The following is a 15,064-nucleotide window of genomic DNA, read 5'->3' as shown; positions in this document are numbered from 1 at the left end:
ATATATCTTATTTAGAGAGTTATCATCTTCCTTTATTTAAAATTCACCTCAATTTTAAACCAAGTCTCTAAAGAAATGATACCAAACAATACAATTATGTAAGTACTTTTAGTATCCTGATAGCCTGAATATAAATTAACATCTTGAACAACTTTGAAGATTTGGTCCCATTGCTTCTGAATGTTTAAAAATTATCCCTGAAAATGAGAAAGCATTATTTTCGCATATCCAGTGTTTTATCCAGTGCTCTCCTCTGTGTAGTTTTTAAAATTAAGTATAAGGTAGGTGAAATAATTTTTTAACTCTTACACATAAAGCCTACATGGCAATATACTGAACTTCCTTTAAGATGGGAATGTGTAAACTGCTCTCCTATCTCCACATACTCATCGAACTATTAAAGCAAAAAGGAAATGGGGGGAAGTACTATTCTTTAAAAAATTTTAAACTGCAAGTAGTTATTTCTGAGTCAGTTGTTATATAGACAAGCTGCTAAATAATGGCTTGGTTTGTTTTTGATGTGGTTATCTCTAATAATGGAATGAATACATTTACTTAAATACTTTCAGTATTGACTAAAGCAGTATGATTAGAGTTGATGTAGAATTGAGATAGAGAATTTAGAATTTGTAGTCATGCATGTAGGTAATTTGTAGAGTTAAATATCGGCTCTCCTACTTAATAATTTATGACCATAGATGAATTAGTTAACCTCTCAGCCTTGATTTCCTCCACTGCAAAAGAAAAACAATTGTATTATGTGAAAATTGAATGAATGTAAAGTGCCTACCACAGTGACTGGCACAAAGCAAATGCTTGCTTTCTAAAAGATAGACATAAAACATCAAAATGTTTGGTCTACTCCCTAACTGTAATTTAATGTAAACTTGAATTGTTTTCTTAGTTTGTTAATTGTAACTGCTAAAGGCACTGTAAGGTTGACTTTAAAATATATAGTGTGATGAATATATTTATTAAAATACTGTAAATATTTACTGCCTACTAGAGTATATGTGAAAATAAGTTCCTTTGAAGCTGAAATACTGTTGTTTCTGTTACAGTTTTTAATAGTTTATCCAATTTCCTAATGGCTTGAGACCAGTTGTATGCCATTAGCATTTCAAATTAGGCTTTGTGTGACCTAAGCCTACATAGTGTGCTACTCATCAAAAAAAAAAAAAATTGATTTTCCAACGTTCCAGGAGCAGTAATACAAGTGACCTGCTATTAGACATTGATCAAGATGCTTCTCTGAGACTAGTCTTAGATTACCATCTGACTTATTCCTAATTGCCAGCAAAGTAAATTAAAGTCGTGCAGAGTCTATTTTAAAGTTTGCAGTAGATCTAGAATAAAATAATTAAAATAATAGCATGTGTTTCTCATCCTCGAGATTATTTTTTCCACCTAGTGGGCCAAAAATACCAGCCGACAGTCCTCAAGGCAGTTTTCCGGAAGTGTCAGGGGGCATTGTTATGAAGCAGGAGCAGAGGCAGTGGGAACTGACCAGGGCTCTGCACTCACTGTGTGACTATAGGCAAAATATTTATTTTCTACGAGCTTCAATTTTCTCTTAGGTGAAAAGAAGATAATTTCAACTCCTGTATTGTTATTTTTTTAAATGATCAATTAGCTACTTTATATAAAATGCCCAGTTCATTGGATGGATACTCAGTATTACAAGGTGAACACATATCGTAATAATTTATAAATAATGTTTATTTCTGATATTCCAAATGAAAGTACTGCCAATGTACATCTATATAAATCACTCAGACTAAAACAAAGCTCTACACTGGGTGAGTTCAGTCCAAGGTTCTATACCTATTTCTGTGCTTAAGAGAATAATGAATGACTTTTGTTGACTTGATTAAAGATTAAATTCAGAGTATACTTTTGTCTAAAGTTCTAATCTAAATAAATATTTCAAATGTGGATCAAGTGCAACCTTCTGTAAGACTTGGAAATAAAAGATACACTTGTATGTTTATTTTTGGTGAGCTTATGATATTCAAAATCTAGGATCGCAATCAGCACAATCATAGAATGTGATCAGTCTTCTAGAATCACAACAGAAATTCCAGAAATCTCATTATCCTGCGCTGGATCCCTGCAGGGAATTAATAACATCACTGCAAAGAAAGAAATTTAAATGTATTAAAGTATAGTTTCAAAAGGTACAACTAGCATCTCGAAATGGGGGTGGGTATGGTAATATACAGTAGTATAAAATGTGTTGGTTCTGAAAATCCTAGGACAGCTGCAATTTACAAGTAGGGCAATTTAGGTGTATTTTTTTAAACTGTATCCTCGTCAGTGCCAATTTGTGACTTTCAAAGGGATTTACGAATGTAAAATTGTTAACGATGTGCTTATAGCATATGCAATGGTTTTTTAAAATGAAAATGTAACATCAAAATTTAGATTGCTGAATTCAAACAATAACTAGTACATTACATTTAACTAACTTGAGCACCACTTATAAGTTATTACAAATTATTTCTGTATTTGGCTTACTGTAGTTATTGAAAGTAATGTCATTTATCATGTTACAGCAGTTGTTGGTACTTCGTACAATCACGATGTTCTGTGCACTTCTTTAAGCATTTTTAATTTATTTGTGACAGTGAGAAAAAGAGCAAGTGCCTCCCCTATTTTATGCAAGAGTAGTTCTATTTGTTCAAGTTCATGCAATGAGTGACAGTAACTCAGGACTATCCTTAGGTGTCCTGATTTCCTGATAGACTGTTTTATCCTACTTGTCTGTCCAATATTTATTTCCGAATGAGAATTACTTATACTTGCAAATAATTGTAAAGTCTTGAGTTTAACCAGCTTGGTTTATGTTGTTTCTATATACTTATTTAGCATTTGTATTTTAAAATTGTTTTGAGACATTTTATAAAGTCATAGCAATTTAAGACAGGTGGCATGTATATAATGTTAAAGTAAATAATTAAAATTTATATCGAGCATGGGCAACCTTTGGTAAATCTGTACTTACATCTTTCATTATTTGATTCCACTTAAATACCTTCCACCTAGATATTTAGTTTATTATCTAAAAATGTCATAATTTTTCCTATAGGAAAGAATTAAGAGAATACAACAAATCAGAATGGAAAAAGAACTTCGAGCCCAGCAAATTCTAGAGGTAGAATTCTTAAATTTGATATGATTAAAGTAATATAGTCATGTATTTTAAAGTCTGAAAAATGAAAATTTTATCAGTCTGTTCTCTCACTCTTACAAACTTACATGTCCATCACAAATTATCTTTAGACATAATGCGTAGAGTAAGGACCTCTCTGAACCTTACTTAGCAAGTTTATCTAATCCTAATAGTAAAAATCCAGGAAATAAGTAAAGGAAAAAAAAGAAAGGGGAAACCTCTCAATGGCCAATATAGTCATAAAGATCATACGCTAAAACTCATGGTCTTTACTTTTCAAAACATCATTAAGTCTTGTAGTTAGATACCTGCTTTTCATTTAGAAATAAAACATGACAAAAGTAAAAGTAAGTGTTTAATGTGGAAATATTTTAACCAGGTTTGTTTTCTGAGTTCGGACAGAACTGGGCTGACAGAATAGGGCTCAAGGACATGCTGGCAACAGCAAAAGGAAAAGCTAAAAGACAGCAAGGGAAAATAGGATAAACAGAAACTCCAAAGCCTAGCAACAGTCTGTAATCTGGTAGTAAATTAGGAAGGAATTTTCAACACCTTAATGGCCCAAAGGCATTTCTGTTATCAAACTGTGTAGTAGGGTAACTGATGTCAAGAATAACTGCCCAAGTCCTCAAGAAAAAGCCAAATTATGTTAAGTGTACTGTGTCTAAGCTGTACATCTACATGTCTCAAAATTATCCAAAGTACTTTTGTCCAAAACAAGCTTTTTAATGTTGAAAATTATTATATCCCAAACCCTTAGCTGTTCGGGAAACTGTTGCCGTAAAAATTGGCTTATTCCCTGATCAAGGCGGTTAGCTGAGGTTTTCACAGTTACAGGTTTTTTCCTTCTAAAAACATGTACACATATTCCCTTACCCATTTCAAATTAATTTTAAAACCCTACAAATTGAAAATATTAAATTACATTGGCAATTACTACTGGATAATTATGAAGCTACTAGTTAATGACTTGAAGATCATAAAGCTCAAATTTGATAGCATGAGCTTGATATTCAGGATGTGCTTCATTAAAGGTTATGTTTCTATTAGGGAAAAATACCTTGAATTTAACCACACTAGGTTAAATCGGCTTTAATGTTTCATTTAAGTTATTTAAGTAATGGACTTATCTCAAATTTTAAGTATTATAAAAGAAACTTCAAATAAAGAAGACACGTGCATTTTTAAATGTTCCTGATTTGTCCTTTAACCTTTATTGTTAAAATCTATCCCGTTTTTCTAAACTTTCTACACTGATGATGTTTTCCTTTAAAAAATCAGAGAACAAGCAACAAATGACATAACATCACTTTTCTGTGATTAAGTTTTAAGGTAAAATAACACTCAAATTATTTCAGAATTTTTACAGAGTTTGAAGAAGAAAGCCTGACATACTGTTACGATTTAAGAATTTTTTTATATATCTTAAGTGTAATCTATACCTTAGAAGTGAAATTAGTACGTTAAACGTAACAAACTGAGGGGAAATCTGTAATTGTCTACATACATGTTACATACTGTTTTGTACCTTGCGAGGCATGGAGCCCCATTTTCAGGTCTAGGATTATATTCAGTTTGTGGTGGTGCTGTTGCATGACTTTGAGACCTATTTTATATGCACAGGCTAAGAGGATAAAGAAGGAAGAAGCTGCAAAAGCCAAATTTTTGGAGGCTGAGAAACGAAAACAGGTAAATGTTGAGGACAGTCAGAGTTCTTACTTTTTTCTATTTATTTTGTTATCATTCATCCACAATGACATGAAGAACATTATGTTTACTAGGCTCCCTCCTTCACCAAGTCCCCCCCACAAAACCCTTTCCAGTCACTGTCTATCAGCATAGTAAGATGTTGTAGAATCACCACTTGTCTTCCCTGCACTGCACAGCCCTCCCCGGGCCCCCACGCCACATTATACATGCTAATCGTAATGCCCTCTTTATTTTTCCCCTGCCCTTATCCCTCCCTTTTCATCCATCCTTCCCAGTTACTTTCCCTTTGGTAACTGTGAGTCCATTCTTGGGTTCTGTGATTGTGCTGCTGTTTTGTTCCTTCAGTTTTTCTTTGTTCTTATTCTCCACATATGAGTGAAATCATTTTGGACTTGTCTTTCTCCGCCTGGCTTATTTCACTGAGCATAATACCCTCTAGATCCATCCATATTGTTGCAAATGGTAGGATTTGTTTTGTTCTTATGGCTGAAGAATACTCCACTGTGTATATGTACCACCTCTTCTTTATCCATTCATCTTCTGATGGACGTTTAGGTTGCTTTCATTTCTTGGCTATTGTAAATAGTGCTGTGATGAAGATAGGGGTGGATGTGTCTTTTTCAAACTGGGCTGCTGCATTCTTAGGGTAAATTCCTAGAAGTGGAATTCCTGGGTCAAATGGTATGTCTATTTTGAGCTTTATGAAGAACATCCATACTCCATTCCACAATGGCTGAACTAATTTACATTCCCACTAGCAGTGTAGGAGGCTTCCCCTCTCTCTCCAACCTCGCTAACATTTGTTGTTTGTCTTTTGGATGGTGGCGATCCTTACTGGGTGAGGTGATATCTCGTTGTGCTTTTAATTTGCATTTCTCTGATGACAAGCGATGTGGAACATCTTTTCGTATGTCTGTTCGCCAACTGAATTTCTTCTTTGGAGAACTGTCTGTTCAGCTCCTCTACTAATTTTTTAATTGGATAATTCACTTTTTATTTGTTGAGGTGCGTGAGCTCTTTATATATTTTGGATGTCAACCCTTTATCGGATCTGTCATTTGTTAATATATTCTCCCATACTGCAGGATACCTTTCTGTTCTAATGATGGCGTCCTTTGATGTACAGAGGCTTTTCAGCTTGATATAGTCCCACTTGTTCATTTTTGCCTTTGTTTCCCTTGCCCTGGGAGATACATGCATGAAGAAGTTGCTCATGTTTATGTCCAAGAAAGTTTTGCCCATGTTTTCTTTAAAGAGTTTTATGGTTTCATGACTTACAATCAGATCTTTGATCCATTCTGAGATTTCCTTTGTTTATGGGGTTAGACAATAATCTGGTTTCATTCCCTTACATGTAGTTGTCCAGTTTTTGAATACTGTGGCTTTGTAGTAGAGCTTGAAGTTGGGTAGTGAGATCCCCCCCCCCCACTTTATTCTACCTTCTCAGGATTGCTTTGGCTATTCGGGGTCTTTGGTGTTTCCATATGAATTTTTGAACTATTTGTTCCAGTTCGTTGAATAATGTTGTTGGTAATTTGGTAGTGATTGCATCAAACCTGCATATTGGTGTGGGCATATTAGAGTTTTTTTTGTACAGTATCATGTCATCTGCCAATAGTGACAGTTTAACCTCTTCTTTACCAGTTTCGGTTCCTTGTATTTCTTTGTTTTGTCTAATTCCCGTGCCTAGGACCTCCAGTATTATGTTGAATAACAGTGGGGAGAATGGGGATCCCTGTCTTATTCCCGCTCTCAGAGGAAAAGCTTTCAGCTTCTCACTATTATGTATGATGTTGGCTGTGGGCTTATCATATATTGCCTTTATTATGTTGAGGTATTTGCCCTCCATACCCATTTTGTTGAGACTTCTTGTCATGAATGAATGTTGAATTTTGTCGAATGCTTTTTCAGAATCTATGGAGATGGTCATGTGGTGTTGGTCCTTTTTATTTATGTGGTGGATGATGTTGGTTGGTTATCGAATGTTGTACCATCCTTGCATCTCTGGGATGAATCCCACTTGGTCATGGTGTATGATCTTTTTGATGTATTTTTGAATTTAGTTTGGTAGTATTTTGTTGAGTATTTTTGCATCTACGTTCATCAGAGATATTTGTCTGTAATATTCTTTCTTGGTGGGGTCTTTGCCTGGTTTTGATATTAGGGTGATGTTGGCTTCATAGAATGAGTTTGGGAGTATTGCCTCCTCTTCTATTTTTTGGAAAACTTTAAGGAGAATGGGTATTATTTCTTCTCTGTATGTCTGATGAAATTCTGAAGTAAATCCATCTGGCCCGGGGTTTTGTTCCTGGGAAGGTTTTCGATTACCGCTTCAATTTCTTTGCTTTTAATTGGTTTGTTTAGATTTTGTGTTTCTTCTTGGTCAGTCTTGGAAGGTTGTATTTTTCTAAGAAGTCCATTTCTTCTAGGATTTCCAGCTTATTAGCATACAGGTTTTCATAGTATCCTCTAACAATTCTTTGTATTTCTATGGGGTTCATCGTGATTTTTCCTTTCTCGTTTCTGATTCTGTTGGTGTGTGTTGATTCTCTTTTTCTCTTGATAAGTCTGGCTGGAGGCTTGTCTATTTTGTTTATTTTCTGAAAGAACCATCTCTTGGTTTCATTGATTTTTTTTTTCTATATATTGTTCTGAATTTTATTTATTTCTTCGTTGATCTTTATTATGTCCCTCCTTCTGCTGACTTTAGGCCTCAATCGTTCTTCTTTTTCCAATTTCGATAATTGTGACATTTGACTGTTCATTTGGGATTTTTCTTCCTTCTTTAAATATGGTGGATTGCTATATACTTTCTCTTAAGACTGCTTTTGCTGCATCCCACAGAACTTGGGGCATTGTGTTATTGTCATTTGTTTCCATATATTCCTTCATCTATATTTTAATCTGGTTGTTGATCCATTGATTATTTAGGAGCACGTTGCTAAGCCTCCATGTGTTTGTGGGCCTTTTTTGCTTTCTTTGTACAATTTAGTTCTAGTTTTATTCCTTTGTGGTCTGAAAAGTTGGTTGGTAGAATTTCAATTTTTTTGAATTTACTGAGGCTCTTCTTGTGGCCTAGTATTTGGTCTATTCTGGAGAATGTTCCATGTGCACTTGAGAAGAATGTGTATCGTGTTGCTTTTGGATATAGAGTTCTATAGATGTCTATTTGGTCCATCTGTTCTAGTTTGTTGTTCAGCGCCTCTGTATGCTTAGTTATTTTCTGTCTGGGAGATCTATCCTTTGGAGTGTGTGGTGTATTTAAGTCTCCCAAAAGGAATGCTTTGCATTCTATATGCTCCTTTTAGTTCTGTTGGTATTTGTTTCACATATGGTGGTGCTCCTGTGTTGGGTGCATAAATATTTTTAATGGTTATATCCTCTTGTTGCAGTGACCACTTTATCATTACGTAATGCTCTTCTTTATCTATTGTGACTTTCTTTATTTTTAAGTCTATTTTGTCTGCTTGTAGTACTGCAACTCCTGCTTTTTTCTCCCTGTTGTTTGCGTGGAATATCATTTTCCATCCCTTGACTTTTAGTCTCTGTATGTGTTTCGGTTTGAGGTGGGTCTCTTGTAAGCAGCAAATAGATGGGTCTTGCTTTTTTATCCATTGTATTACTCTGTGTCTTTTGATTGTTGCATTCAGTTTATTTACATTTACGGTGATTATTGAAAGATATGTACTTATTGCCATTGTAGGCTTTAGATTTGTAGTTACCAAAGGTTCAAGGTTCGCTTCTTTAGTATCTTACTGCCTAACTTCACTTGCTTATTGAGCAGTTACAGACACTGTGTGGTAATTCTTTATTTCTCTCCTTTCTTATTCCTGCTCCTCCATTCTTTATATTTTGCGTGTTTTATTCTGTGCTCTTTTGTGTTTCCTTTAACTGCTTTTGTGTGTAGTTTATATTATCTTTTGCCTTTAGTTAGTATTTGGTTCGTCTGCTTTCTCTGCTGTGATTTTATTTGCTCTGGTGACATCTGTTTAGCCTTAGGAATGCTCCTATCTAGAGCTGCCCCTGTACATTACCCTGTAAAAGTGGTTTCTGGGAGGTAAATTCCCTCAACTTTTGCTTGTCTGGGAATTGTTTACTCCCTCCTTCATATTTAAATAATAATCGTTCTGGATAGAGTATTGTTGGTACAAGGCCCTTCTGTTTGGTTGCATTAAATATATCATGCCATTCTGTTCTGGCCTGTAAGGTTTCTGCTGAGAAGTCTGATGATATCCTGATGGGTTTTCCTTTGTAGGTGACCTTTTCCCTCTCTCTAGCTCTCTTTAAGACTCTTCCTAGTCATTGATGTTTGCCATTTTAATTATTATGTGTCTTGGTGTTGTCCTCTTTGGAATTCTGTGTGCTTCCGTTGTCTGAGCAACTATTTCCTCCCCCATTTTGGAGAAGTTTTCAGCAATTGTTTCTTGTAGGACACTTTCTGTCCCTTTTTCTCTCTCTTCCTCTTCTGGTACCCCTATAACCTGAAGATTGTTCCGTTTGTTTGGCCACGCCACACAGTTCTCTTAATATTCTTTCATTCTTGGACATCCTTTTATCTCTCTCTGCGTCAGCTTCTCTCCGTTCCTGTTCTCTGATTTCTATTCCATCAAAGGCCTCTTGCACCTCATCCAGTCTGCTCGTAAGTCCTTCCAGAGATTGTTTTATTTCTGTAATCTCCCTCCAGACTTCATGCCTTAGCACTTGTATATTTCTCCGAAGATCCGTCAGCATTGTTATGACCTTTATTTTGAATTATTTTTCAGGTAGATTGGTTAGGTCTATCTCCCCAGGTTCCTTCTCAGGGATGGATGTCTGGGTTAGTCCGGTCTGTATCAAATTCTTCTGTCTTTTCATGTCGATGGAAATAGTTGTGGGGAGCTGGCGTGTATGTCGGCTGGGTGAAGGTCCCTTCTTGCTGGTTTGTGGCCTTCCTCTCCTGGGTAAACGGCGACCCCTAGCGGCTTTTGCTGGGCAGCTGTGCGCAGACAGGATTTCTTATTCTTGCCCGGCGGTTGTGGAGGAAGCTCTGCTCTGCTGCCGTGGGAGTGGCCGGCCTCAGGCTGCTGTTCTGCTATGGCGGAGCCACGTCGGAGGGGAAATGGGAGGGAGGCTGTTTGTCACCGTGAGGGGCCTCCGGGTAGCGCTGCCACCCAGGGTGTTGGGGCGCCCGGAGTTCCCCAGAATTCCGAGTTACTGGGCTGATTGCGCCGGGGCGGTTCCGTCCACCTGTGAGGCTACTGTCCCTTGAACACTTTCATAAAGCACTCGCTTTTCTTTGTCCCAGGGACTCTGGCTGTGGGGACAGCTCGCAGGTTTTACTTTCCCGTTTCTCTAGTATCCAGCTCGCCACACGCTGTGTGTCTGTGCTCCTGGTGCGGATGTCTGGGGCTGGGTATTTAGCAGTCCTGGGCTCCCTCTCTCTCCCCGCTCTGACTCCTCTCCTCCCGCCCGTAGTTGGTGTGAGGGGCGCTCGTGTTCCGCCGGGCTGTGGCTTCCATCTTACCCCCTTCGGAGGCGCTGGGTTCTCGCAGGTGTGGATGTAGCATGGTTGTTGTCCTGAATCTTCTGGTCTCTCTTTTAGGGATAGTCGTATTTGTTGTATTTTCGAAAATATACGTGGTTTTTGGAGGAGGTTTCCCCGCTCTACTCACACCGCCATCTTGGCTCCTTCCACTGTAATGATTTATAAATAATGCTTATCTCTGCTATTGCTAATGAAAGCACTACCAAGTATATTTTTGTATATCCATATAAATCTCTCACACTAATAGGAAGCTCTACACTGGGTGAGTAAAGGCCATGATTCTATACCTATTTCTGTGCTTAAGAGAATAATGAATGCCTTTTGTTGACTTGATTAAAGATTAAATTCAAAGTATACTTAGGTCTGAAGTTCTAAATCTAAATAAATATTTCAAATGTGTATCCAGTGCAACCTTCTCTAACACTTGTAAATAAAACAAAAGATACACTTGTATGTTTATTTTTGTCAAGCTATAATATTCAAAACCTAGGATCACAATCAGCAAAACCATACAATGTGATCAGTCTTCTAAAATCACAACAGAAATTCCAGAAATCTCATTATCCTGCAGGGGATCAATCACATCAATTGAAAAAAAGAAATAAAAATGTATTAAAGTATAGTTTCAAAAGGTACAACTAGCATTGGAAATAGGGGTTAGTATTGTAATAAACGGTAGTATAAAATGTGTTTACTCTGAAAGTCCTAGGAAAGCTGCAATTTGCAAGTTGGGGAATTTAGGTGTATTCTTTTAAAAGTATCCTCATCAGTGCCAATTTGGGACTTTCAATGGGATATATGAATTAAAAATTGTTAACGATGTACTTATAGCATATGGAATGGTTTTTTAAAATGAAAATGTAACATTATCAAAATTTAGATTGCTGAATTCAAACAATAGCTAGTACATGACATTTAGAGAATTTGAGCACCACTTATAATTTATTATAAATTATTTCTGTATTTGGCCTGCTGCATTTATTGAAAGAAATGTCATTTATCATGTTACGGCAATTGTTAATACTTCACACAATCGTGATGTACTGTGCACTTTTTAAAACTTCTTAAATATAATTGTGACAGTGAGAAAAAGAGCAAGTGCCTCCCCTATTTTATGCAAGAGTAGTTCTATTTGTTCAAGTTCATGCAATGAGTGACAGTAACTCAGGACTATCCTTAGGTGTCCTGATTTCCTGATAGACTGTTTTATCCTACTTGTCTGTCCAATATTTATTTCCGAATGAGTATTACTTGTACTTGCAAATATTTATAAAGACTTGAGTTTAACCAGCTTGGTTTATGTTGTTTCTATATACTTATTTAGCATTTGTATTTTAAAATTGTTTTGAGACATTTTATAAAGTCACAGCAATTTAAGACAGGTGGCATGTATATAATGTTAAAGTAAATAATTAAAATTTATATCGAGCATGGGCAACCTTTGGTAAATCTGTACTTACATCTTTCATTATTTGATTCCACTTAAATACCTTCCACCTAGATAGTTAATTATCTAAAATTGTCATAATTTTTCCTATAGGAAAGAATTAAGAGAATACAACGAATCAGAATGGAAAAAGAACTTCGAGCCCAGCAAATTCTAGAGGTAGAATTCTTAAATTTCATATGATTAAAGTAATATAGCCATGTATTTTAAAGTCTGAAAAATGAAAATTTTATCAGTCTGTTCTCTCACTCATACAAATTAACATGTCCATCACAAGTTATCTGTAAACATAATGTATAGAATAAGGACCTCTCTGAACCATACTTAGCAAGTTTATCTAATCCTAATAGTAAAAATCCAGGAAATAAGTAAAGGAAAAAAAAGAAAGGGGAAACCTCTCAATAGCCAATATAGTCATAAAGATCATATGCTAAAACTCACGCTCTTAACTTTTCAAAATGTCATTAAGTCTTATAGTTAGATACCTGCTTTTCATTTAGAAATAAAATATGACAAAAGTAAAAGTAAGTGTTTAATGTGGAAATATTTTAACCAGGTTTGTTTTCTGAGTTCAGCAGAACTGGGCTGACAGAATAGGGCTCAAGGACATGCTGGCAACAGCAAAAGGAATAGCTAAAAGACAGCAAGGGAAAATAGGATAAACAGAAACTCCAAAGCCTAGCAACAGTCTGTAATCTGGTAGTTAAATAGGAAGCAGTTTTCAACACCTTACGGGCCCAAAGGCATTTCTGTTATCAAACTGTGTAGTATAGTAACTGATGTCAAGAATAACTGCCCAAGTCCTCAAGAAAAAGCCAAATTATGTTAAGTGTACTGTGTCTAAGCTGTACATGTATATGTCTCAAAATTATCCAAAGTACTTTTGTCCAAAACAAGCTTTTTAATGTTGAAAATTACTATAACCCAAACCCTTAGCTGTTCAGGAAACTGTTGCCATAAAAATTGGCTTATTCCCTGAGCAAGGCGGTTAGCTGAGGTTTTCACAGTTACAGATCTTTTCCTTCTAAAAACATATACACATATTCCCTTACCCATTTCAAATTAATTTTAAAACCCTCCAAATTGAAAATATTAAAGTACATTGGCAATTACTAGTAGATAATTATGAAGCTACTAGTTAATGACTTGAAGATTATAAAGCTCAAATTTGATAGCATGAGCTTGATATTCAGGATGTGCTTCATGAAAGGTTATGTTTCTTTTATATTAGGGAAAAAAACCTTGAATTTAACCACAGTAGGTTAAATCGGGTTTAATTTTTCATTTAAGTTATTTAAGTAATGGATTTATCTAAATTTTAAGTATTACAAAAGAAACTTCAAATAAAGTAGACACGTGCATTTTAAAATGTTACTTATTTGTCCTTTAACCTTTATTGTTAAAATCTATCCCGTTTTTCTAAACTTCCTACACTGATCATGTTTTACTTTAAAAAATCAGAGAACAAACAACAAATGACCTAACATCACTTTTCTGTGATTAAGTTTTAAGGTAAAATAACACTCAAATTATTTCAGAATTTTTACAGAGTTTGAAGAAGAAAGCCTGACATACTGTTACGATTTAAGAATTTTTTTGTATATCTTAAGTGTAATCTATACCTTAGAAGTGAAATTAGTACGTTAAACGTAACAAACTGAGGGGAAATCTGTAATTGTCTACATACATGTTACATACTGTTTTGTACCTTGCGAGGCATGGAGCCCCATTTTCAGGTCTAGGATTATATTCAGTTTGTGGTGGTGCTGTTGCATGACTTTGAGACCTATTTTATATGCACAGGCTAAGAGGATAAAGAAGGAAGAAGCTGCAAAAGCCAAATTTTTGGAGGCTGAGAAACGAAAACAGGTAAATGTTGAGGACAGTCATAGTTCTTACTTTTTTCTATTTATTTTGTTATCCTTAATCCACAATGACATGAAGAACACTATGTTTACTAGGCTCCCTCCTTCACCAAGTCCCCCCCACAAAACCCTTTCCAGTCACTGTCTATCAGCATAGTAAGATGTTGTAGAATCACCACTTGTCTTCCCTGCACTGCACAGCCCTCCCCGGGCCCCCACCCCACATTATACATGCTAATCGTAATGCCCTCTTTATTTTTCCCCTGCCCTTATCCCTCCCTTTTCATCCATCCTTCCCAGTTACTTTCCCTTTGGTAACTGTGAGTCCATTCTTGGGTTCTGTGATTGTGCTGCTGTTTTGTTCCTTCAGTTTTTCTTTGTTCTTATACTCCACATATGAGTGAAGTCATTTGTTACTTGTCTTTCTCCGCCTGGCTTATTTCACTGAGCATAATACCCTCTAGATCCATCCATATTGTTGCAAATGGTAGGATTTGTTTTGTTCTTATGGCTGAAGAATACTCCACTGTGTATATGTACCACCTCTTCTTTATCCATTCATCTACTGATGGACACTTAGGTTGCTTTCATTTCTTGGCTATTGTAAATAGTGCTGTGATGAACATAGTGGTGGATGTGTCTTTTTCAAACTGGGCTGCTGCATTCTTAGGGTAAATTCCTAGAAGTGGAATTCCTGGGTCGAATGGTTTGTCTATTTTGAACTTTATGAAGAACATCCATTCTACATTCCACAATGGTTGAACTAATTTACATTCCCACCAGCAGTGTAGGAGGCTTCCCCTCTCACTACAACCTCGCTAACATTTGTTGTTTGTCTTTTGGATGGTGTCGATCGGTACTGGGTGAGGTGATATCTCGTGCTTTTAATTTGCATTTCTCTGATTACAAGCGATGTGGAGCATCTTTTCATGTGTCTGTTGGCCATCTGAATTTCTTCTTTGGAGAACTGCCTGTTCAGCTCCTCTACTAATTTTTTAATTGGATAATTCACTTTTTATTTGTTGAGGTGCGTGAGCTCTTTATATATTTTGGATGTCAACCCTTTATCGGATCTGTCATTTATTAATATATTCTCCCATACTGCAGGGTATCTTTCTGTTCTAATGATGGCGTCCTTTGATGTACAGAGGCTTTTCAGCTTGATATAGTCCCACTTGTTCATTTTTGCCTTTGTTTCCCTTGCCCGGGGAGATACGTGCATGAAGAAGTTGCTCATGTTTATGTCCAAGAAAGTTTTGCCCATGTTTTCTTTAAAGAGTTTTATGGTTTCATGACTTACAATCAGATCTTTGATCCATTCTGAGATTTCTTTTGTTTATGGGGTT

General features: G+C 36.1%; 1 protein-coding gene across 1 annotated transcript in view; it reads left to right on the top strand.

Annotated features, from left to right (window-relative positions):
• The window catches only part of LOC130681276 (bromodomain adjacent to zinc finger domain protein 2B-like), an 81,740-nt gene that overhangs the window by 5,236 nt on the left and 61,440 nt on the right, over positions 1 to 15,064 (top strand). The window lies entirely within an intron of this gene.

This window comes from Manis pentadactyla, chromosome 16 (genome assembly GCF_030020395.1).
Source record: "Manis pentadactyla isolate mManPen7 chromosome 16, mManPen7.hap1, whole genome shotgun sequence".
In the NCBI taxonomy this organism is placed as follows: Eukaryota; Metazoa; Chordata; class Mammalia; order Pholidota; family Manidae; genus Manis; species Manis pentadactyla.
The sequence above is the reverse complement of the archived record's forward strand: the minus strand, read 5'-3'. Positions and strand labels throughout refer to the sequence as shown.